The sequence below is a fragment of the Thunnus maccoyii genome, chromosome 5 (genome assembly GCF_910596095.1).
Source record: "Thunnus maccoyii chromosome 5, fThuMac1.1, whole genome shotgun sequence".
Lineage (NCBI taxonomy): Eukaryota > Metazoa > Chordata > Actinopteri > Scombriformes > Scombridae > Thunnus > Thunnus maccoyii.
This window is the reverse complement of record NC_056537.1, coordinates 21,358,979-21,382,209: the sequence shown is the minus strand read 5'-3', so window position 1 is coordinate 21,382,209 and position 23,231 is coordinate 21,358,979. Positions and strand designations below refer to the sequence as shown.

The window sequence follows — 23,231 nt, the reverse complement described above, 5'->3', positions numbered from 1 at the left end:
ACTCTGGTCTGCTGTGCTGTTGTATAACCTCCATCACTTTGATTCAAGTAGTACTAATCTCCCAGGGAGTAGAGGAGAGACGGGCAGAGAGTCAGAAATGAAGCAAGGGGTAGTAAAGCAGGAAAGTTATTTGTGTCCGGGGAGGGGGAGTAAGTCTGATCAAAGTTAGGCTTGTTGATGGTGTGGCTGATCCTCACTGTTGAAACATCCCAAGTGTGGTGATAAAGCCTGGCCCAAACTGATGATTGGGATCATCAGGATGACTCTTTACTGTAATCTGTACAAATCTTTCATCTTCCTCAGGGCTGGGATGTGTTGTGAAAGCTGTTGTACGTCAAGGTCATGTGGTGTGGACAGGTGTCAGCACTGCTCTGGTTTATCTCTTGATTAGGTTACAAGATGACCACAGAGCTGGACTGGATATTCTCCTCTCCTCCTGACCTTGTCACTTTTTTCTCTAGTGTGTGAGTATATGCGGTAATAAAGATGATGTAGATATTTCCCTGAATTAAGACAGGCTGTTGCTGTCTTCTCGATTATGTCTGATGGCTTGCCTTAAACAATCAATTCACAGTTTAGCCACATTTTGCTAATTTCTTTATTTTTTCTTGCACTTTCTTCCTTTTTTTGAACGAGGTCATGACCCTTGAGGAGATTCCCTGTTGGTTTGCCTTTTAACGGACACACTCGCAGCCCAGTAAGCACAGTGCATTCCTCACATTCTGGAAAGACAGTGTCAAGGCTATTAAAACCTTAAAGTGAAAGGTGTGTGTGTGTGTGTGTGTGAGTGTGTTGCAGCTGGGAAGGCCATATTACACAATGTCACATGCGGCGGTCAGGCATCCATGATCTGACTTGTGCGTTTCTCAGAATTATCTATTAAATACCTTCAGTAGACCATAGATTTATAGTCTCAGTTTAACAGTTCCTGTAACCAGACGACAGTTGAAACAGTATGGATAGCACACTCCAAAAGGATTCCTCTTCTAGCCTTACAGTGAGACCCCCACCCCACCCCTCCCCCCCAGCTCCCCTCCACACACACACACACACACACACACACACACACACACACACACACTTTAATAACAGCAGGTGTGTCTCCCTCATCACACAGCTGCACACCAGAACATGAGAGTGAGGTAGAGCTATATGGATAGAAAGGCACATACTGTAAGCATAGTGAGTGTGTGTTTGTGTGTGTGTGTGTGTATGTTTGTATGAGAGAGAGAGAGAGAGAGGCAGAGAGAGAGAGAGAGGATTCAGACAAATTTAGATAAAGAGCAGCAGACTTCTGTATGGAGAGAGGGAACTAGAGGAGCGTAAGTTTTGTGAGTGGAAGAGGTAAAAAGAGAAAGAACGTAAGAATTAAAAAAGAAAGAGCAGTTGGTTTACTGACAGAACTGGCAGAACTTCAAGAAAGCAAAAGTGGATTTAGGAAAACTTTAAACTGCTGGGAAAAAAGAACAGAAGAGAAAAGAGCCTGGTTAAAAAGAAATCAGTGGAAACAGCACAGTGGTGAGAAAGTTAAATTTTTAGTGGAGTGAAGTGTTCTAATCTTTTCTCTCCTGAGGGCATTTTTGCAAGTCTCTCTCATCAGTCTGGGCAGGACTCATTTGTCCCTCTATCCCTCCCTCCCTCCTCCTTTTTCCCTCTGCCTTAGTTCACTGCAGTAGAGTGTAACTAGAGCCACGCGATGACTACAGGTTGAGAAGTGAGTGAGAGAAAGGGAGACAGAGATCAAGAAGAAGAGAGACTGACACACACCTCACACATTGGAGTTTGGAGTCAGTGTGCAGCCCACAAATGTGAGGTGAGGGGAGAAAATCTTGCCAGTTTATGAGCTTTCTTTGTGCATGAGTGTGTGCATTTGTGTGCATGTATATTTGTGTGCCTATATGTTAACATACTGTATCTGTAGGTGAGAGTGCAACCATGACTATAGTTGAATTAGATCATTGAGCAAGTGGCTGCATGCAGTGGATCTGTTTGAGCGGAGTTTCCCTCGAATCCACCTCAATGAAGGCAGCTATTCATATTTCAGTGTGTAAACCATCCTCATGTCAGTGATCAGACTTTGAAGCGTGTGTGACAGGTTTGCCTTTCCAAGATTACAGTTTGGTGTGTGTATGAATCACTCTGTCAAGCGGAGCAAAAGACGCATTGTGAAAGCACATGGGTGCACATGTATGTATCTGCACGTGTGTTTGTTTCTCTTTGATTTAGCTTTGATTTCGGTTTCTGAGGGATCTGCAAACAACAGGGAATAGTTCAGCTGTGTCAGCAGTGGACACCAAGTGAAGGACAGACCTCAGAGAATCAAGAACTCATCTGGTCACAATATGGGCTGCCTGCGTATTTTGCTGTCACATTTAAAATTGCTGGATTCCTTTTGTAAAAGATTTGTATTCGCAACACGCATCAGATGTTATGACAGTGATGAGAAGCAGAAAACAGATGTAGTAAATTGATGCAAGAGGGTGCATGTACTAGTGTGTACTTTCAAATGCAAAAAGAAGTAGTTGCAGTAGTGTTATTGTCCTGCCTATACATGCATGCTATAACACTGTTTATCCTTTGCTTCTACCTGCTGTTACAATATGTTAACACCTCACACCTTTTTTCTTTTTTCGTCTTTGTTTCTCTTTCACCCTCAGAGAGATTATGTGTGCATTGTGGTTACCCTGCTTTGGTTCCAGCCCACCGGTGACAGCTAAGAGCTTCCAGGGTGTGGCTGAGGGACCTTAGGGTGGGGCTCAGGTAGAGCAGCGATAGAGGTCACTGAGGAATGTTTGAGATTCCTCTGCAGCGCTGCTTCTGCCCCCACTCAGCCTCTGTTCCCTTGCCTCCCACCAGGCACTCCACTTCCTCTCCCCTCCCTCCCACTTTATCCTTTCTGCCCTGCATGTGGAACCTGCTCAGTCATGCCAGTCTGCCTCCTTATGCCAGCCTAACTACCACACTCATTTAAAAGGTGGAAAATCATCCTCAGTGCTGCCAGGTGTGGCATTCCCCCTGTGAGTGTAATGCTGTATTTTGCCAGGTGTGCCATCAGAATGTCTGAGTGAAGGAGACAACAATCTTAGAATATCTGTAAGGGATCTGGCCTGGGGAGTCTTTGTTTTCTGATGTTAACATAGCGATCAACAACATGAATCCAGCAGCTGCCAATAGTGCTATCTTTTTTGGTCATGTGTGTGTATATCACATACTTTCTGTCAGTGTTGTTTGTGTGTGTGTATGACAAAATGAGCAGCACCAGCAAGGCTATAAACCGTGTTGTTTTATCTCTTGCAATCACAATGACATAAATAAAAGGTTCTGTGTCTGCGTGCATGAAGTTGTCCTGCAGAAGATGTCACCTGATACAGGTTCTAATGTTTGTTTTTCTTTTCGAAGGGCAAAGCTACTCTCAACCATGCATATAAAAAGCCTTTCTTAAGCTTTTATACCCCCTGCAGGCACAACGCAGGCTGACTCGATAAGAATGACACTAGCAGCGCAATTACAACATCAAGAACAAAATTACAACAAATTGCCAGATTTGTCTATCAGTCAGCAATCAGTCAGTCAGTCATATGGCCATTATCAAGGGACTAACCAGGTATTCCTCTGAAAAGTTTATAGGAGAATTGATTGATTTATGAGATTGCAGGCGGCAGTGAGTTTAGAAATCCAGGTGTACAACGTTGTGAGCTGCAAGTGCCAGACGCAGATCCCACTGAGAACAATAGAACGGACGTTAGACATAAAGTTAGTGTGTGTTGAAAACATTAGCTGAGGGAAACAGAAAGCTTAAGGTGTCATTGAAAGCCAAGAGAATAAAGCATCAGGCAATAAGTGAAAAGGTTTGGACAGATGGAAACAGAAGGGTGTGACAGAAGAGAGAGACAGCAAAGAGGCGAGAGAGAGTCCTGGTCCAGCTGTATGACAGCAGTCTTGGCCTGGTACATAGAGCTCTTCAATGGCCCAGTAAATGCTGCTGGAATGAAAACCATATCAGCACTGCAGACTTTTTACCTCATGTTACCTCTCCCCTTCCTGTTTCTCCTCTGTCTATGTTATGCTCCCTCCCCCCTGCCTTATGGACTCTGTGGTTCTGGTGTGGCAGTGGTATGGTTTTCATTAGTCAATTACAACCTCTGAAGCTGGCCGCTTCTCTGAAACACTCTTCTTTTGCTCACGTCCCCTTTTACTCTGCTTGGTACCATCTTTCTTACATTTTTTTTTCTCTCTGAAGTTCACCGAATACCACAGCTCAACCAACGACCCACTGCAGTACTGTATTCTAGCAGTCACTATGACAACCTTTTTTTTTTAAACTACCAATTTAAATTTGATGTGTTTTTAATTTAAAAGGCAAGTCATTTTCAAGAAATCTCTGCCAAGTGTAGTGCATATAGTCCTCTTGAATTTGTATATGCCTGTAGAGATGTATGCACAGAGCAAGATACACAGTGAATTCTCACATGTAGGAAAATTCAACACATGCAAGCCCTCACTTGCTCCTCTGCATTTATCAATGCATGCAACAATAGGACACCTCAATATGCCTTCAGGGATTAAAATTGTCAACCGCTGAATAAATCCTCAGCTTAAAATGCATGACATGCAAAACATTTCAAAAGACACATGGAGGGTGTTTCTCAAAGATTCTTGTAGGATTTTCTCTGTGCTGTCAAAGTGTTGTAATCAGACCATGTCCATGGGTTCACTCAAATAAGATAAAGTGGACATATCTGCCCCATGGCATGGGAATGAACCAAGAAAATATTCAGCAAGTTCTAGGCTTGCAAGTACTTGCTGCTAAGTTTCTTACTACAAATTATTGTACACTAAGTGCCATGTTGCAGGTAGGTTCTGGCCTTTTACAATATAAATAATTTCATACACAGCAATAAATGAATATGAAGTAGTAGCAATCAAAAATTGTGAAATATTACATTCATTAGTTTTTCACAGCTAATAGCTTAGACTTAACACCCTGTTGGTAAGGCTGTATAAAAGCATCGGCCTACAATAACAACAGGGTTTTGCAGGATAAACAGCTGTAGGCAATTTAGCTCACTGGGTGTAAAGAACAGGACACTGGGTGGCAGGTTTTAGAAGACACTCAACCATTGGATGTTTGTACCTTTTTTCCTCACTGACAAACATCAGAGCATCACTCTCTGGTGGGCCAAATAAATGCCAATCTAGTAAAGCACAGGAAATAAGAAACAAATGGGATCAGAGCCCAAAGACATAGCTGGAATACTGCCGAATTATTACTAAACACCACAAAGTCTCACATAGACCGCAGCTCAGCATTTCCTCCCAAATAAGTGTTTCCTCTGCTCAACTAGAGCAAAAGACATGAATCCATTTGTTTTAGTCAGGTTCTGGCTGTCTAAATCCATGCAAGAAGCAATTTGTACGAACAGCTTAATGCCCTCATTCTTTATTTGTTGTTGATGCCAATGACTTTTGTGGATGGGCTATAGTTTACTAATGTGTATGAAGAATGTTGATTTTTCTACCTGGCCTGAGTTTCTTTCCATTTCCTCTCATGAGCTCTTACTCAGCTTGTCATAAATCTCCCCCAGTAATCTTTGTTTGGAGTTGTTTAATGTCTCATTGCTTTGGTTTAGAGTATAGATCACTGGTAATACTGTTGAAGGGATACCCAGTTTGATTCTGTCCTTTTATGTTCTGACTAATTCACATGGTGAGGAATGGTTTAAAGCAGTTGAGTAACAGTGTGAGTAACGAGTGAAAAAAAAATTGTCCACTGAAAAGGAAAATTCCTCTCTAATGTCAGGGTTGGTTTTATGCGTTCTGTCCATGTCCGTCCAAAGCATAAATAATAATGTCTTGTTTATCTTTTCCTATGCTCGGATTTTGAACAATGATTTAGTTTCAGGGCCATTCATTATTTCATTTTTTTAAACAAAGGGATACAGCAATATAAGTTATAAGTAATAAATACTCAGTATATAAATACGGCATATTATGTTGTATGTTATGATAGCTTTTTCAAGTATGCAGGCACCTCAGATTTTTAGCTTGAGGCACTAAACTATCAGTTGTAGCACTTTCTCTGGGGTGGGGGCGTGGAGATAATATTCTCCTGACAACCGCTGTGAACTTTAGCTCCATTTGAAGGCCCATAACTTACTGAATGTACTTAAATTCCTTCCTGAAGCTTTAGCCAATACGCTTCTTGTATCAGTTCTGTGTTTATTATTTTTGATTGTTAAAATATACAGCAGCTCCACCCAGCTCAGGGTGGAGAGGAGAGATGGGTACAAGCTGGACTACAGCTTGCATCTACCACCTCACCTGATTTAGGTGTAAACTCATTCAGATGATAACGCCTTCAAGCTGGAAGGTAAGGAAGGATGTCAAGAGAGGATAAGGCTGACATTAACACACACCAGTAATGTATACCCACACAGTGGAGACACACACACACACACACTGTACCCAGGCACACACATACAATCTAAAAGCTGCTGTATATTGAGTGTCCAGTATTTGACAGAACTGGTTCCCACTGTGTTTTACTGTGTTACCAAGTGTACTACCTCTGCTGGATGAAGTCTTGCCCTTAACAAATGTGTTTTTTATTTGTGACAGTAAGCCTTGTCACTTTGACCACATAAAGTGTGGCAGTGTATGTCACCTGTGCTAGTTGTTGAATGTTGCTCAGGTGGTAGAGCAGGTTGTCTGTTAGTTGTAGGGTGAGTATGAGCCCAGGCTTCTACTGTACAGGCATTGAACCCCACATAGCTCCTGAAAAAGTGTAAGCTAGTTTTGAAAAAAAGTGAGATGGCAACAAGCAGGAAGCTCTGGGTCTGAAAGGTGAAGCCAATGCGGAAGTGACTTAAACCTGCATTATCTCTAATGGCCAGCAGGGGGCGACTCCATTGGCTCCAAAAAGAAGTCCAATTGTATGGAAGTCTGTGAGAAAATGACACTACTTCACTTGATTTATTACCTCAGTAAACAGTTTCCTAATGAGTTTATGGCCTCGATTGCTAGTTTAAAAGTCTTCAAGCCTTCCTCAATACTTACTTATGTGTGTGTGTTCATCTGTTGAAGATTCTGCCCTTGTGTTTATCTTTCATCCCACTCAGGGATGCACTAAATTTCATTGTACAGCTGTGCAGTAACAATTAAGGTATTCTATTCTATTCTATTCTATTCTATTCTATTCTATTCTATTCTATTCTATTCTTATCTATTTTAATACAGGATGATGTTTTGTAAATGTTGGTCCCATTTAGAGTAAAATAGACAATAAAGCAGGGTATGCTTCAGATTAGAATAGGAGTATAGGCGTAGATGTTGCTATTTCAGTGTGTTTCATGAAATTTAATTGTAACATTTTGGTCACCTAAAAATTCTTCTTCAGCATTTGATCGTATTAAAAGACCCTCTAAGGAGTCACCTGATCAGTTTTTCCGGTAAGTACATTTTGTTTTAAGCCTGTTTTTCGCTAGCCAAAATTAGCATTAGCAATATCACAGTTAACCACGGACTGTAAATGCACCATGCTAACCAAGCTAGCAGCTAACACTAGCGTTAGGGTCAGCTCCAGCCTCTTGTCCAAATATGGTCACTTCTGACTCCAAAAAAACAAGATAGCGATGGTCAAAATGTCTAACTCGAGGCTTCAAAACAGGAGTCCACAAACCAATGGCTGATGTCAAAGTTGCTACGTCCATTATTTTTTTACAGTGTATGGACGCAAGAGAGTTTGCTGAAAGTTTTATCTTCTTCTGCTTTTGATTAATTAATAAATAATCACAAAAAATAAAATAAATATAAAAAATAAAAATAAATAAAAATAAATAAATTCCTATCCCTAGTTTCAATTAGCAATTAAATTCTTCATTTGTTAGGTGGGGGGAGAGGTCTTGCCAGCAGTGAAGTCACACTCGGAGTGTGTTTATTAAGCAGAAATACAGCATGAAAGATGACAGTGAAAACAACTTTTTTTTATATACCTCTTTGTTAAAACTTTGTTCTCTTCTTATGTTCGTTAATTAAGAATTTATGAGGAGGAGACAGAGACCTAAAAAGAACATGTCGTGGTATGCGCAGATGTTACCATCTTCAGTGACTAACATGACTCAAGTTTCCTTCCATTTGTGTGTGTAAATGTGTGGGTGTGTGGATTTGTGGTTGCAAGTCTGTGTCCATGTGTCTGTTTATCTGTGCGTGCGTGTCTGTATGTGTTTGTCACAATAGTAAAAGTCATCAACTCCTTGTGGTCGCAGTTCTGTGGTCTCATGGACTAGATGAATGTCTCACACGCACACACACACAAACTTAGAACACCTTGAGGTGACTCCCCGTGGCAGGGTGCCCAGTGTGTCACAAAACCACACAGCTGTACATTCCCAGACTCTGAGAGTCGGATTAGATTAGCCAAGTGGAACACTTGCATCTGTAGGCGATGGCTGTGTTTTTCTCTGATTGCGTTTGTGTGTTTATCTGTGTCTGCACATAAACACGGTCTGTAAGACTCATGCCAGCTCAAGGTGTGTGGGAAGGAACACTCAGTACTGACTGCATTTTTATTAGATTATGTGAATGTTCTTTAGTGAGCTCCCATAGGTCAGCGTTTTATGGCTGTGTAAATGGTTCTGTGTGCCACATAGCCATTTTAGTTGGTATATAATTTGATGTCTTTACACTGAATGGGTTTTTTGATTGGCAGACAAGTCATGTATGGCTCAGTGCTACCTTAGTGGCTATAAAAAAAGATATTTTAAGAAAGGCTTGATTCTTAACTATAAGGGCACATTCACTATGGATAATCTTCTTGCTTCCTGTTTTGTAAAAACACATTTTATTTTAGTTTTTCCACTTCTAAACTCCTACCTGTACAATGCTGGAATAGTTTCATGTCTCTTTTACTGTATGATATGCATGTGTGACAGATCTTTGGGATTTGGCAACTGATGTGAAAAGAGGGAAGCTAAATCAGAGTCAGCAGGCTCGCTTAAGTTCTTCAGGACGATCCTGTCTGATGTGAGAGTTTTGATAAAAGAGCAAAACAGATGGAGAGGGTCATCACAGAGTATTTTTCTCCGTCACTGTTTGGTATCTATTTTTCATATAAAGTGCATGTCAGACATGGTCAGTGCTAGGTGTGTACAGACTGTAGATTTTAAAAGTATACCACAGTTGCTTCCAGTGGTATTGTGATTACTGGCATTGTGATTGTGGCTGATGAGCATTTTAATGAGAGCCAGTATCTCCCACAGCTTCAGGCAGAGCCTCAGAGTACAGCGAAGAGCCAAAGTACAACTTGGAAACAGTGTATTTACCCATATTTTGGTAAAAGAATGATTGTTTGGAATTTGCTGAGGATATGGATGAGACAACAGAGAAGTGAATTATGATGCAAGAGGGATTTGACAAGTTTCTATGAATATTTTGATGCCACCTATGCCACCTTTTAAGCCTCCATGAGGTGAGTGTTTGATACTCAAAACCAGTAGTGGAAAGTACCTAAGTACATTTATTCAAGTACTGTACTTAAGTACAATTTTGAGGTACTTGTACTTTACTTGAGTATTTCCATTTGCTGCTACTTAATACTTTCACTGCACTACATTTCAGAGTGAAATATTGTACTTTCTACTCCACTGCATTTATTAAACAGCTTTAGTTACTTTTCAGATGGGGTTTGACACAATGGATAATATAACAAGTTTTTAAAATACAACACATTGTTAAAGATGAAACCAGTGGTTTCCAACCTTTTTAGCTTTTGATGTCTTACAAAAAGCAGTGTGTAGTTGGGTCACATTTCAGATGTCTATGAGTTGTTAACAGCTCCACCAAACAGTGATTTTTCCCTTTAAAGTTCTCACATGGTTTCATTTCAGCAAATGTTCAAATGATTCAATATTTCACCAAAAATCAAAGATTAGAGAAAAAGTCCAAAAACTGAAAACAGATTTGTGTATTTGTGAACTTTTTTTTCTTCTTTCCTCTCCCATTAATCATCTCATTACCTCTCAGATTTATCTGGTGACCTTTTGGAAGGGCCCGACCCCTAGGTTGGGAACCACTGGACTAAACTAGTTAACTGTACATAAAGTAGTTAAACTAGCTCCACCTCCAGCAGCTACAACAGTAACATGCTGCTCTTACACTGATGCTTCAGTATTAATAATCTAATATAATAATAACATATATAATAATAATCACTCAGAGGGATGAAACCACTACTTTTATTGCAATACTTCAACTACATTTTGCTGCTGATACTTATGTACTTTCACTTAAGTAGAATTTTTCATGTGGGAGTTTTACTTGTAATGGAGTATTCGTACATTGCTGTATTTGTACTTTTACTTAATACTTCTTCCACCACTGCTCAAAACCTACTGTAGAAGTATCACTTCTACAGTAGGCACATCAGGGAGAAAGACTGACAGGCGTGTGTGTGTGCTTGTTTGTGCTTGTGTGCGTTAAACATGTGTGTGGAGATGGAGTGCCTCAAGCCCAAAAAAGACTTTGTGTTTGTGTTGTTTTAGCTTAGATAGTGCTGAGTGTCCATTAAAGTGGTGTTGAATGGATATTATGGAGTGTGGTGAGAGTGGCGATATGGGGGATGAGTCCAGTGTTGATAACAGAGTGAGCAATAGCAAGTCTACACTGATAACTACAACTAACCATGGGAGTGTTGAATTAAAGTTCAACACACTGAAGTGACAGAGAACGGTGACAGATACAAGTGAAGAAAAGAACAACAGATAGGGATAAGGAGGGAGGGGGGGAGGGGGGATTGAGTAAGCAGTGATGTGCCGAGGGAGGAAAGAGGAGCAGGATGCCACCATCTGTTAGCCACATGCACGCCCCACAGCAGTCACATAAATCTCAGCCGTGCTCAGCAATGCAAGGCTGCATTCCGCCAGGCTAAACGTGCACTGGCTAGCTACCTCAACAGAAATGTGCAGCTCATGCATCATACAGATCCAGATTATACATTCAGCACATATACAGAAGGATATACAAAAGTTGTTAAAATCACACACAATGGGTTGACCAAGACACTTGATCGATTTGGGACATGCAAGAAAGTGTATTGGAAACCATTTCTCCAGTGGGGAATTGCAATGTTGATAGACTGCTGCAAATGTAATTAACAACTTGCCTTGCATGTAGACAATTAAGTACAACTTGGTAGAACAGTTACACAATCTTTTAAATATGCTACTGTCACAGCAGCTATAATTAACATCCGTTAATTATAGCTCCCTACTATTGGCTTGGAATCTGTTGGAAAAATACTGCAGCTAGGCAATGGCTGATTTAAAAGTTGTTTATAAAGGCAAAGTTCTTCTGTTCTTCTGGTGTGGTCCCTTGGCCCTCCACTACACTAGGAACAGTGGATGTGCAAATACGCAGGGCACACACACACACAGACACACAGTTACAGGTCACTAAGGTTAAAGTCAAGCTCAAGCAGGGGAATGTGTGGATGAGTTGGGTGTTCCAGTGTTGTACAGATGGGCTGGAGACTTGCAAAGTCAGTTTAGAACAGTTTTGCTATAAAGTTGGTGTGTGTCCCTTGCCATCGCCCGAGGCTGCGATGGCAGTGTCCATTATGATGTCACGTCTCATGCTATTCAGTCTCTCAACTGTCCACTGTAATGTGCTTTATAACACATATGCATTGGCTCAACATCTGCATAGGCCATAGAAGTGCTTTTTATGTGTTGTATTGGCGCATGAGATTGAAATAAATGAAGTCAATATCACCTTTTCTCTCCTCTCCTCTTCTCTCCTCTCATAGTGACAATGATAATAGTGACAGGGCATTGCTATAGTGATGCTCTGATGTGATTTGTAGATGTAAGTGTGACCTATGAACTTTAGCCGCTCTCTGAAGGTTCAACATTCAAAGAAATTCTCTTTCCTCCACCTCCATAAAACTAACCAAATGGTGTTGTAAAACAGTAGTTTTCCACATTATTTTGCACTTGGTCAGTGCTTCTTTATAACTATGAAATTTCCTCGTTGTGTTTTTGATGACACAAATTACAGGTTTGTAGAAATAATGCCTTTGAGAGCAGAGGGTGATCAACTTTTGGTTGTTAGTTAAAGAGACATTGTATTATGTGAAAGATCTTGCACGTGTGAAGCTGGTCTGCATGTACTACCTTTTGTACCCATTTGAAATTGTCTAAGATCTATAGAATGTGAAAGAAATGTGGTCATAAAAAAATCATCTTTTCCATCTTTCGGATACAGACACATATTTTTGGCTTTTTTGGTTTGATTTCATGGAACTTTAGATCGATTGAAATCATTGCTGGTGAAGAAATGATATAATAACATGGTGGCCAGAGATGAGTCACCACTAATTTCATGTTCTCTTTCTAACCCGCTGTTCATTTGTACCATTCAAGCACTGTGGATGAACAGAGCCCGGCCAATGAAAAAGCCCAGTCATGACATCACAGTCATGCAGTGTGGCAGATGGATGGGGGAGATTCCAGAAAAAACATCAGAAACACAGCAGCAGAAGCGGGAGTTAAACTCTTGTTTCATTATTTGCCCAGCAATGATCAGCAGAATTGGTTAGAGGGTGGCATCCAGCCAGAGGTCTTGCTTACGAGGCAGGAACACTGTGACACTCCACGGTTACTTTAGGATAAGGAAACCATAAAATAATCACAGCCCTGGAGAGTGCCATTGCTGTACATCCATCATCATTCCTCCATCAGCATGCTTCCCTTATGAGGATACAAGAACCACAGCCAAAGTGGCTCCTCGCCTTATCCTGTGTACATGAAGTAAATGAAGGAACGTCCTTCACAATACAATTGGAGACTATGGGGAACACTGCACAGGGACTATAGATCTGAGGTATTGTTCCAGTAACTATTGGGAGACAGCCGATTAATCTCCAATTTTCCAAGTACATTAACAAAATGGCCAGCTGATGAAAGCCTCGGCATGCAAGGTTGCTATTGGTCCAGCTGGCTTTGCTCCAACAACAAAGCCAGCCAGCTGCCTGATAATCCATGGGTTTAGCTTCTTCCTGCTAACTTAACTCTGTTTACCGTTATCAGAACACCGATCAGAAATACTGGCAGCTCAGGAGGTATCTGGTCGTCCATTACACTAATCACAGGGTGGGTGGATCGATCCCCCAGCTCCTCCTGTCCTCATTTCAAAGTGACCTTGGGCAAGACTTCCGGATGGGCAGGCCAGCACCTTGAATGGCAGCTCCCATTTAGCTAGATATTGCTGTCTATATGCTGTAGAGATTTATAGAGCTGTGTATCATCAGGATGGGCTGATTATGCAGCCAGTCACATGTTCAGTCAGCAGCTGCAGGACAGGGACAGCTGTGACTTCCTGAATCCCAACTACTGATACTGTTGCCAAGCCAGACTAATCACAGCTGGAGAAATCTTATTCCAATAAGATATGATGCAGTTTATATTAAGTTCTTGAAAAACCAGAAACATTTTGTGATCAGGAGTATTATCTTTATAATGGTTGAAAAAGAAAAGTGCTTGAGGTTGTATGGAGCATCTTTTAACATGTACTGCACAGATGGTTGAATCAGTTCCAGGTAATTTAGGATTCAGAGCATCTCCCTAGTAGCAACAGAGTGCTACTGAGGGGTTTATTTAACTTATTGAACAACACTTGGTGACATAAAAATGATGAATTAATGAGCAAGAGTGTGTAAATCTGTCCACTCTGTACATAACATGAAACTAACCACTGAAGGAGCAAATTACACATTTCCCCTCGTCTTATCAAATCAGCTGTTCAATGAAGTTGGATTATTCGTGGTTTTAAGAAATGATCAAAAGAAATGTAATAAAGTGTCATACTGCTACTGGCGTGTCTGCCTCACAAAACATAAAACTTGTCCATCTTCCCTCTCTGTGTGTCTGTCTTTTTCTCTCTTTTTTTTTTAACTTCTTCCTTTCATCCTCAGCCAGACGTTTTTTGGATATGTAAGATGTAAAAAAAATGCAGGAAGGAGAAGAAGAAAGAAAGGACAGTTCTAAAGGAATATGGCTCGTATTAATCTGGAAATATTGCTTTACCTCATCTGAACTAAATTACTGGGCTGAACTCGCTGTCCTCAGAGAGCAGGCAGAGCGCCACCGGCAGCCCAGATGGGCAAGGAGTGGTCGGCAGATCTGTCACCGTGACCACGGTGAGCACATGAACCCCTGGTCTGTCCTGCTTTGTAGCAGTCCTTTCATACAGCGGATCAAAAGTGTTTCTTTGTTATTGTTGGGCTCGGATTTTATACTCAGGGGCAGCGTCTTTGGAGGAGAATCCAGAAGTTTTAGACTCTTTCTCTCTCTCTTTCTTTGTCCTGTTTCCTGCTATCTCTGTGGCTTTGTGTATGTGTATTGTTAGGAGACCAAAATACACTCTAAACAAAGATGTGAGAAGATGATAAGATCTGATCTGTATTGTAAAATATTAAGGATATTCTTTTAGTTTATGTTAGCATTTGAACAATTCTATGACTGATTTAAGGACACAGTCAAAGTAGTGCCTGGTTGTTGTGTGAGTGCACATTGCTGGAGGCGATGAAATCTATAGTTAGACGAGAGGAGCTGGCTTTTGGTGTGGCTACAGCTTGCCAAGGCTTGCGGTTTCCACTGGTAAGGAGCAGAGGCAGGCACAAGTGACTGCAACCTCTCTCACTACTGCTCAGAGGAATTTAAAGGTGTGATTGCACACACTACGAGTAAACACTGGCCCATCTGCTCTCTCTCTCACCCATAACTGAGCAAAACTGACACACAAAAATGTCACTACGCTATATAGTAACATAGACAGGAGCCTCAGAGAGACAAGACATAGATATATGACTATTACATAATATCAATGGCCGGTGGCACCGAGTCAAGCAGTACTTGTTGCTCATAATTCCACCTGTCAGTGATGAGGGCCACTCTGTTTTTATTGGAATGGTTTATAACTGCGAAAAGGTGCACAAAGTACTCACTCACATCAGATGAAAGGCTTTGTTGCATCACTCCACTGTTCTCAGATGTGTACCAGTGCTTGCCTCCAGTGAGGCTTAGTGTCATTGTGTTGGTCGTTCAGTAGTTAGGGGTCAGCAGAAGAGGAGGATCGGGCTGTTTTTTTTTTCTTACATCAACTCGTTTTCACCTATAAAGAATCTACAAGACCGAAGCATCCTGTGATTTATCTCCAACGATAATCTTTCATGAAAGAAACCATAAATTAACTTGCACATGCCTCTGACAACAGTCTCTAACAGAAACCAGCAGGAATGCTATAGTAGGTAATGAGTGACAGGCTCAGTTGCCATAATACTTCAGTCACAACTACCAAACATATACAGTACATACAGCACTGTACCTCTGTACTTACATATTACAATGAATAAAAATAAAGGCAAATTACATCAAACAATCTGAACTAAACAACAGTTTGATAACTGATAATGCAGCCAAACAATCATGCAATCAATCAATCATCAAAAGTGAGGAATAATAATAATATTAGATACCGTTATTTGTGTTAGTATTAGTGTTTGTATTGAACGAAATTAAAATGAACTTAAAATAGAAAAAGGAGGACAAAAGCTCAATAAGGGAGGAATATCAGAATGGATACAAAAAATTGCCATCAATATTAGGGGTGTCCTTAAGATTTATTATCCTGATCCAAATCTGAGTCTCTTTATATTGAGTATCTGTCTATGCAGTCTCTGATCTGATATAGATATTTTCTTATATAATTCAGCTGCACAGTGGCCTAAAGTAAACAGTTAGTACAGCAATTATGCTGGACGGGTGAATATATCTGCATAATAATGCATGCATTATAGCTTTCCATCGATGGTTTCCTATGCTTGTTATGTTTTGTATAATATCTATGGAGACAGGTTTGTTAGTTTGCATCCATTGCAACAGCAAGCTTTGACCAGGATTTAGACAGCATAAACAAAATAATGAAGTTCAACTGTTCAACAGTTTTCACCAACAGCAGCATTTTAAAGACATGACAACTGACATGTAACATTGTCAACATTGAATTACATCTACCTGCAAAAGCTCAACATGCACAACCCTCACAATGAGTGTCAGTCAGGCAAACTGCAACCAGAACAAACCTGTGTGGTGTAGTATATTGATTTATCTATAAATGAAACGGGTGTATTGGATATTTGTCTATAGTAGATGTGAAATTAGATAAATTAATCAGATTTCCTCTGTGACACTCCTCCATCCATTCCGACTAGTGGCAGACAACATCATCATGACTGCCTACATATGTTAACTCATCAGGAGATGTCATAGTTCTATTTCCCACCATCTATTCACATCAACTCTTTAGAAAGGCTGTAATTTCATCACATTTTCAACTCGGATTGGCAGCTACTGTACATCGACTACTTCTTCTGTATGTATTGCATGCCTGGTGCAAGCTACAGCATAAATTGATGCTAAGTTAGGACACTGATGTGTGATGCACCTTAATTGAATGTAATATGTGTAACAACAAGGTTGTGCCAAAAAGTTGGCACACCCCTCCGTCATTGGAGAGATTGATTCTGATCAGCGTCTCCTGTGTTTGTACATTCACCTGGCTTGCTGGCCGACCTCTGACCTTAGGGAACACATGCCCGTGGGAGAGGGAAATGTGCCCGTGAGAGGCCCACTCATGGGCGGCAGAGTGGTTTTATACACAGACTGGCATTATCTGCATCTCCTGCTCCACTCAAAGGACAGGGCCACTAAATATACCCTGTGAGGCCTTCCCATGCTCCTCTGGGCTCGGAGGATGCGGCCGCTGCTTGGGCCGAAGGCCAATGACATGGCTGCCGACCTCCACGAAAAGTATTTTTAAGGTCAATTACAGGGTACAGTGCCTTTAGATGGCCGACTGGTGCTGAGGAGGCCTCATATTAAAGGTTTATGTGGAGAAGGACCAGAGAAGTCTGCCTTAGCTCACCCCAGCTCCCATTGTTACCACACACCCACTGAGACACTGCACTGAAGGATTCATGTTGTGATATGCAATCTGTGTGTGTGTGTGTGTGTGTGTGTGTGTGTGTGTGTGTGTGTGTGAGAGAGAGAGAGAGAGAGAGAGAGAGAGAGACAGAGAGAGAGAGAGAGAGAGAGAGAGAGAGAAAGAAAGATCATCTTTCAAAGATGGATTATTATTAAGTAAAAGATGAATCATTAAACTTAAATATGTTCTTGATCAAACATATTTCTTGTGAAGAGGATGATTTATTTGTGTTTTACCGTAAAAGTCAGTAGAGGAAAATATATCACATTTATCTAGAAATTCCTGTGAATTCTGCAGTCAATGGCTTTCTCCAAGCATGTAACAATGCATAAAGCTTACAGTGCTTACAATTAAAAGTTAGTTTTTTTTCCTGTCTGTCTTAAGACAACACTCACATGCCCATATGTTCATTGAAAGAGTTGAGTTGAGAGTATTGTTTGCTGCTCTTCCCAATGCAGTTCCAATGTAAGGGATAGGGGACAAAATCCACAATCCTTGTTCTGTGCTAAAATACATGGTGTACAAGTGTTACTTAAATGGAGTGAGTTTTCCTCCAATGTTACAATCTTACTTGTATGAAATTCCCTCTTGCTGTTACTATCCCAACACCAACACTCAACAGGCAAAATTTCGCAATAAAAATACTGTGACCTATCACAAATAAAGTTTTGCTTTTTTATTTGAAATTGCATTTTTGCACAAAACGAGGACTGTGCATTTTTTCCCCAATCTCTTGATTTTGGCTTTTTTTTGGCGATTTCTTCATGGCCAGTTTGAACAGAATGAATGATTACAGCGACCAATTACTGTCAATCCATGTGCATACTGTTATGGGCATGTGAGTATTGATTTAAGATGTGAACCTGTTCTTCAATATTATATTACTGATTTGATGGTGGTTTAAATGGTGGTACTTACAAAATCACTTTTCAGTAATCTGGCAGGCTTCATAATCATGGACAGAAACACAGTCTCAACAGAGAGAACACGTAGCGTATTCATCCATGCAGACACAGACAGATAATAAACACAGAATAACAAAAACACTTTGTTGCTCATTAGAGGGCTTATCGTAATCCTCCATTCCCATACAAACACACTCACACAAGCCCCATTCTGCATACATAGGCCACACACGCTGACCGACACAGCTGACCAACACTCAATATAAATGAAGATCCAGTGAGATGATTTTGGTCCTTTTCATGATTCATTCCAACATGACTCCGGCCGGCCATAAATACAGGCCTGTCAAAATGTGTTCTACCCCACAGAGAGGGGAGTGGTGGAAGGTACAGTAGACACCATTCACCTCTGTGTGTTTGGAGGGGGCAGAGGGAAGGTTGGAGTTGGTGGCTTTGGTCTCCCTGAAGAGTGAAGTATTGATGGGACAAAAGTGAGGGTAAGGATTGAAAGGCCTATTTGTGCAGATGAGGGCCGGGCATCTCTGTGTTTGCTTTGCTGTGGCTCTGCTACAGTTCAATAGCAGCTCTATCCACCTCTTCTCTATTTCAACCCAGACGCTTTAATAGAACAAAATAAAGACACCGGAAGATGCAACCCAAAGAGGAAACATCGATATGTGTTTTAGTATTTAACTCTATCACTTTATCACTGTGTTCCAGACATAAATGACATTTTGAGTCAGTTACCCTTCAATTAGCCACAGTTTAGCCTGAGACACCAGTCTAGCAAGAGACAGCATAGTGATTATCTTATTTTCACTGTGTGAACATGATTAGCAAATGGGTTGGGTTTTTTATGTGTCCTTGGGTAAAACCATTATTTCTCCTATGCTGGGTGAATGAAAAAAACATTTCATGAAAAACTCTAAAGTGAATCTTTGCACACTAGATGGATGATGGATGGACGATAGATATTCTTCAGTGGTTTATGTACTAGTACAACTATGCAAGCAGCACATTTTGCCACAGGATTCATCGAGTTCAACCAAGATATTCACTGGTCTTTGTGAAAAAATATTGCAAGGAGGACCTAAATGAACATAAAACATTCAACCAAGATTCTTGTGTGTAATGGTTCACTTTTGATTTTTTTGTCATATGATTTCTGCTTTCGTCAACATCCAGGATGGTGTTCTTGTGAATGTTATGCTCAAAGTATCCCAGTATCATTGTCGCAATTTACTTCCAATGTCAATGTTAAGTGCCAGTACAGGAAGTAGTTTGGCCTTTATGTAGCAAGGCTAATCCACCTGCAATTAATATCCATGTCAACTGTAACCATGATCTTTCCCCAACCTTACCCAAGTGTTTTATTTTTCACTGATTCAAACTTTGTGACCAGTATTGGCATTGATACTGACCTTATAAAACAGATTGGGTATCAGCCAGGACATGACCGATCCACACTTAATACAACGTTTTTGTTAATGTCATTGTAAAATTCAGTATTTCCACTATCATAGCTGGCTACCATTTTTACTGCCACAGTAATCCCTGGACTCATAAAACAATTATTTTTTAAAAGTGATTTGTAACGGTTTTGGAAAGCCGGAGTGCATTACAGCTGCTAGATTGCGTAAACGTAACTACAGGTTGTTTTTGCCAGCCTGAATTTTAGACCTATACTGTAGTTTTTTTATGAGGATGTGTTGGTTAAATAACAATGACCCCATAGAGTTTCAAGCAGTGAGATATATCAATTTTAAATTTGGGAAAGAGAGAGTACTGCTATCAGAATTGGTATCTGGAGAGAAAACTTTGTATCGGTGATTCCCCAACCTCAACTCACTAACCTTAATCAAGTATTTATTGTATTTGATAACCATTCCTCAAGCATAATTAATTTGTCATAACCACTATCTTTCCCTAACCGTAACTGTACCGTAGTTGCCATGCACAGATATTGTAGAAGCAAACATTGTCACTGAATCACTCAATCATCCGTGTTTTTATCTGGTGATTTTGTAGGAGAGGAAAACAGTTTTGCAGCTGAAGACTTTTCACTTCCATGAACTCGAGGCACTTAGCATGGGCCTTTTCCCCTTGCTTCAACTCTTCCTCTTTCACCTCTAACCTCCCCAATTCCACCCCACCTCCCCCCAGCCTAAACCCCCAGACTTTTTCTTCCTGGGAACATCATCACTCCTGGTCCACATGGCGGGGCGAGTACACATCGCCAAGCTGTTAAGTCTACACTGGCCGGGGTGCCCCGTGTTTGCCCTGGGGGAGAGCATGTGTTCGTGGCCGCTGGGCTCTCTGGGTCAGAAATGGCACACCAGGGTGTGATGGGCTCTGCCCGTTGCTGGTCATGGCCATTGAAGGTGTGAAATTCCCAGAGCTAAGGCTGGCCACTCAGCCCGGCAGCCCCGGAGCCCAAAAACTGCGGAGAGAATGGATGTGTTAGACATTTTGGTTAGCCACCATCATCTGTGTCTGAGTCGAACCCACAGACTCATTTTTCTGAGGCTCTTTCTTGTCTAAATGCACAAACTGCAACTGTGCACAAACACAGAATACACACACAGAACTGCTCCTTGTGTTTGTAACACATTGTATATTCTTGCTGTATATTCTCAATATAATTGCTTTTATTGGACACTTAAGGTGTGTAGCAGTCAATGAGTCATGGAATATATCACCAAATGTAATTGCCCTCAGTACCCTTAATTGAGAGTTACAGGAGCTTTGGCATTGGCGGCGAAGGGGAGGCCTTTCATTGGGGCTCTGGGTGTGTCAGCAACATGACCTGGAATGACCCTGGTCCATCTACGCTCCCACTGTGGCAAAATCAGGTTGCAGATATCATTTTAAAATGAAGAAAAACAGTAGACTTATTGTACTTTACAGGCTCTATTACCATGCCAAGAAGCTACAGGCATGTCAAGCTGTTGTAATTATTGTATAAAATGTAGACTTTAGGCTTGATCTATTTTTTTTTTTAGAGACAAAGATACTTCATTGTGAAGTCTTGCTCAAGAAGCAGTGCTGGTCAACACACATTAATGACTGTGAGTGCACTGACTGTACTGGCACACAGCCAGGGTAGGACACTTGACTCCACTGTCATCCTGCCATGACTACACTGATTCATCCTTTCTCTCTTTGAGAGCCAGAACTGGTTCCTAAATGTTGTTTCCCTGTATTTTTTTTCAGAAGAAAAGAGAGCTATACTGTTTAAAATTAGGTGAATGTTAGCAAGATCGTCCTATTGCTATATTTAGCTTTATGGAAATATATTTAGCAGTAACTGTACAGAAGCTCAATACATGTCTGCCTGCACATTGCCTGCAAAAGGTCACAGTTTAATAAGTTTTTTTGACCCAAGTGTTTCTCCCTGAGGGGAGGTTAAAATACTCAAAGATCAAAACACGTTGGTGTTTTATTTTTTTAAATTTTTTTCTCCTCCAGAAAGAGAGAGAGTCCATTTAGTTTAAGGTTACAGTATAAAACATTTTTTAATGCCCTATATGAACTAAAAATACTTGTTTAGACTAGTATAATACAAGCCACTGGTGTCCTGATATGCACAGGACCCACGTCTGGGTTTAAACAATCTCCATATTCAGCTTGGAACTGTTAAGGAGTCGAACTTAGGCTCCCTCACTTTGATACATCTCACAAAGGTTTTCTGTGTTAAGATCACAGAAAGCCCCCTCTCTTTCCATCTCCTTCAACTCTGCTTTCAATTCAGGTTGTTAAGAGTGAAATTTGAATTTCACAACAACCTAAGATTGAATTCTAAAGTCTAATATGATCCCAGCTGCCTTCCAAAGGCAAGTTGTCTATGATGAACTTCATAAACTTAAAATCTATTGTATGTTCTTGTTCCATTTATCAAGTTTAGTTCCCTTGCATGCATATGTGATCATACCACAACTATTTTTGCAGTTATTGGCGTCAAGGGGTTTCATTCTGTACTTTAATATAGTACTCCCTTTTGGCCCATCCCAACTTGGTGTTTTGCCATCTCTGTGCAATGCCTGAGAGTCAGACTTTTTCCTCTGGGCTTCTTGTTTTTGGCTTTTCTGTTACCTGAAGTTCCTGTGAGATGACAGTGTTGCTCTTCCTCTAGCCTGCTCTGTTCAACCAAGTGGTGTTAAGCTAGTCATCCAAGTATCCCCTTAATCTGATATTTATTGTTGTCCTTTTTAATCAATATGTCATAATCAGTGCTTTCATATGCGATCAGGGAAACAATTGAGGTTTTCTGACAGGACACAGCTCTCTCTTTCAGGCTTTAAGAGCTCTCACCCCAATCTGTTGCTTGTAATGAGTGGATTTTTGAACCAAGCAACATGTGGCAGGCACGCATGACTGTGTTCGTTTGGACTGAATTCAGTTTGCGCTAACAGGAGTCAACAGAAAAGATAATGATTTTTATCATCTTAATGACTGCACTCTATGTGTGCTGCACTTTATCAAATGAACGCCTGGAATAAATGATGACATGCTCTTTGAAAAGAACCACTTCCCTTTGTTATCAAATCAAGAGGCACAAAGGTTCATCCTCCAAAAAACAGAAACCCAACAGGCTTACCAAGATGTTGTTTAAAGTGGTTACTGCCAAACTTTGACTCATCCCTGTCTGTAAATGGACTGTATGTACATTACAGCTCAACTCAGCCCCTAGTGGCTAAACAGAATATTGTGTCCTTTTAGTAAATTCCACTTTAGTCCTAAATGCCAGTTTTAGATCCTGAAACACAATCACATCTTTCTGCTGCAAAGTGTGACTGACAGCCTGTCATTATTGTTCTAATTTAACTTATTATATGGCCGCTTTGTGCTATTTATATCTATTTACTATTGTTATGGTAATGAAAATATTTTAATTATATAGTCGACAGTAAACAAACAATGGCTTTCAGATGTTGGATTAGTGCTTTATCTGTCACTAAAGCCCCAGATTAAAGACATGAAACACCACAGACGGGCTGTCCGTGTCTCTGGTTTTGGAGGATTACTGTTTCTTAGCAATAAAAGTGCACTGAAATGAGTTTGTCTCCCCTTTTCTCTCATCCCTCTACCAACCCACTCCAACTGTCTCAAACCCCAACCCCAGGCCAGGGATTTCACAGCCTACAATGAAGGCAGCCCATAACCTTAAGTACTGTTTTGTGGACCTGTGTAAATTTGACACCATTATGCCACAGGTGGTAATGTTAGTGCAGGAGATCGCCAGAGATCTGTGTAATCCCTGCTTAGCTCATCGAGTGCTGCTAAAAAAAA

At 40.8% G+C, this 23,231-nt stretch overlaps 1 protein-coding gene across 2 annotated transcripts in view; it reads left to right on the top strand.

Moving 5' to 3' along the window:
* Window positions 1-23,231, top strand: part of LOC121897062 (zinc finger protein 469) — a 198,433-nt gene that overhangs the window by 131,214 nt on the left and 43,988 nt on the right. The window contains exon 6 of one of the 2 annotated variants that reach the window (XM_042411328.1): window positions 1,664-1,813. The exons of the other annotated variant lie outside the window; for it this stretch is intronic. The gene's annotated coding sequence lies outside the window, so the exon portion shown is untranslated. The remainder of the gene's footprint in view (window positions 1-1,663; window positions 1,814-23,231) is intronic. 2 annotated transcript variants of the gene reach the window in all.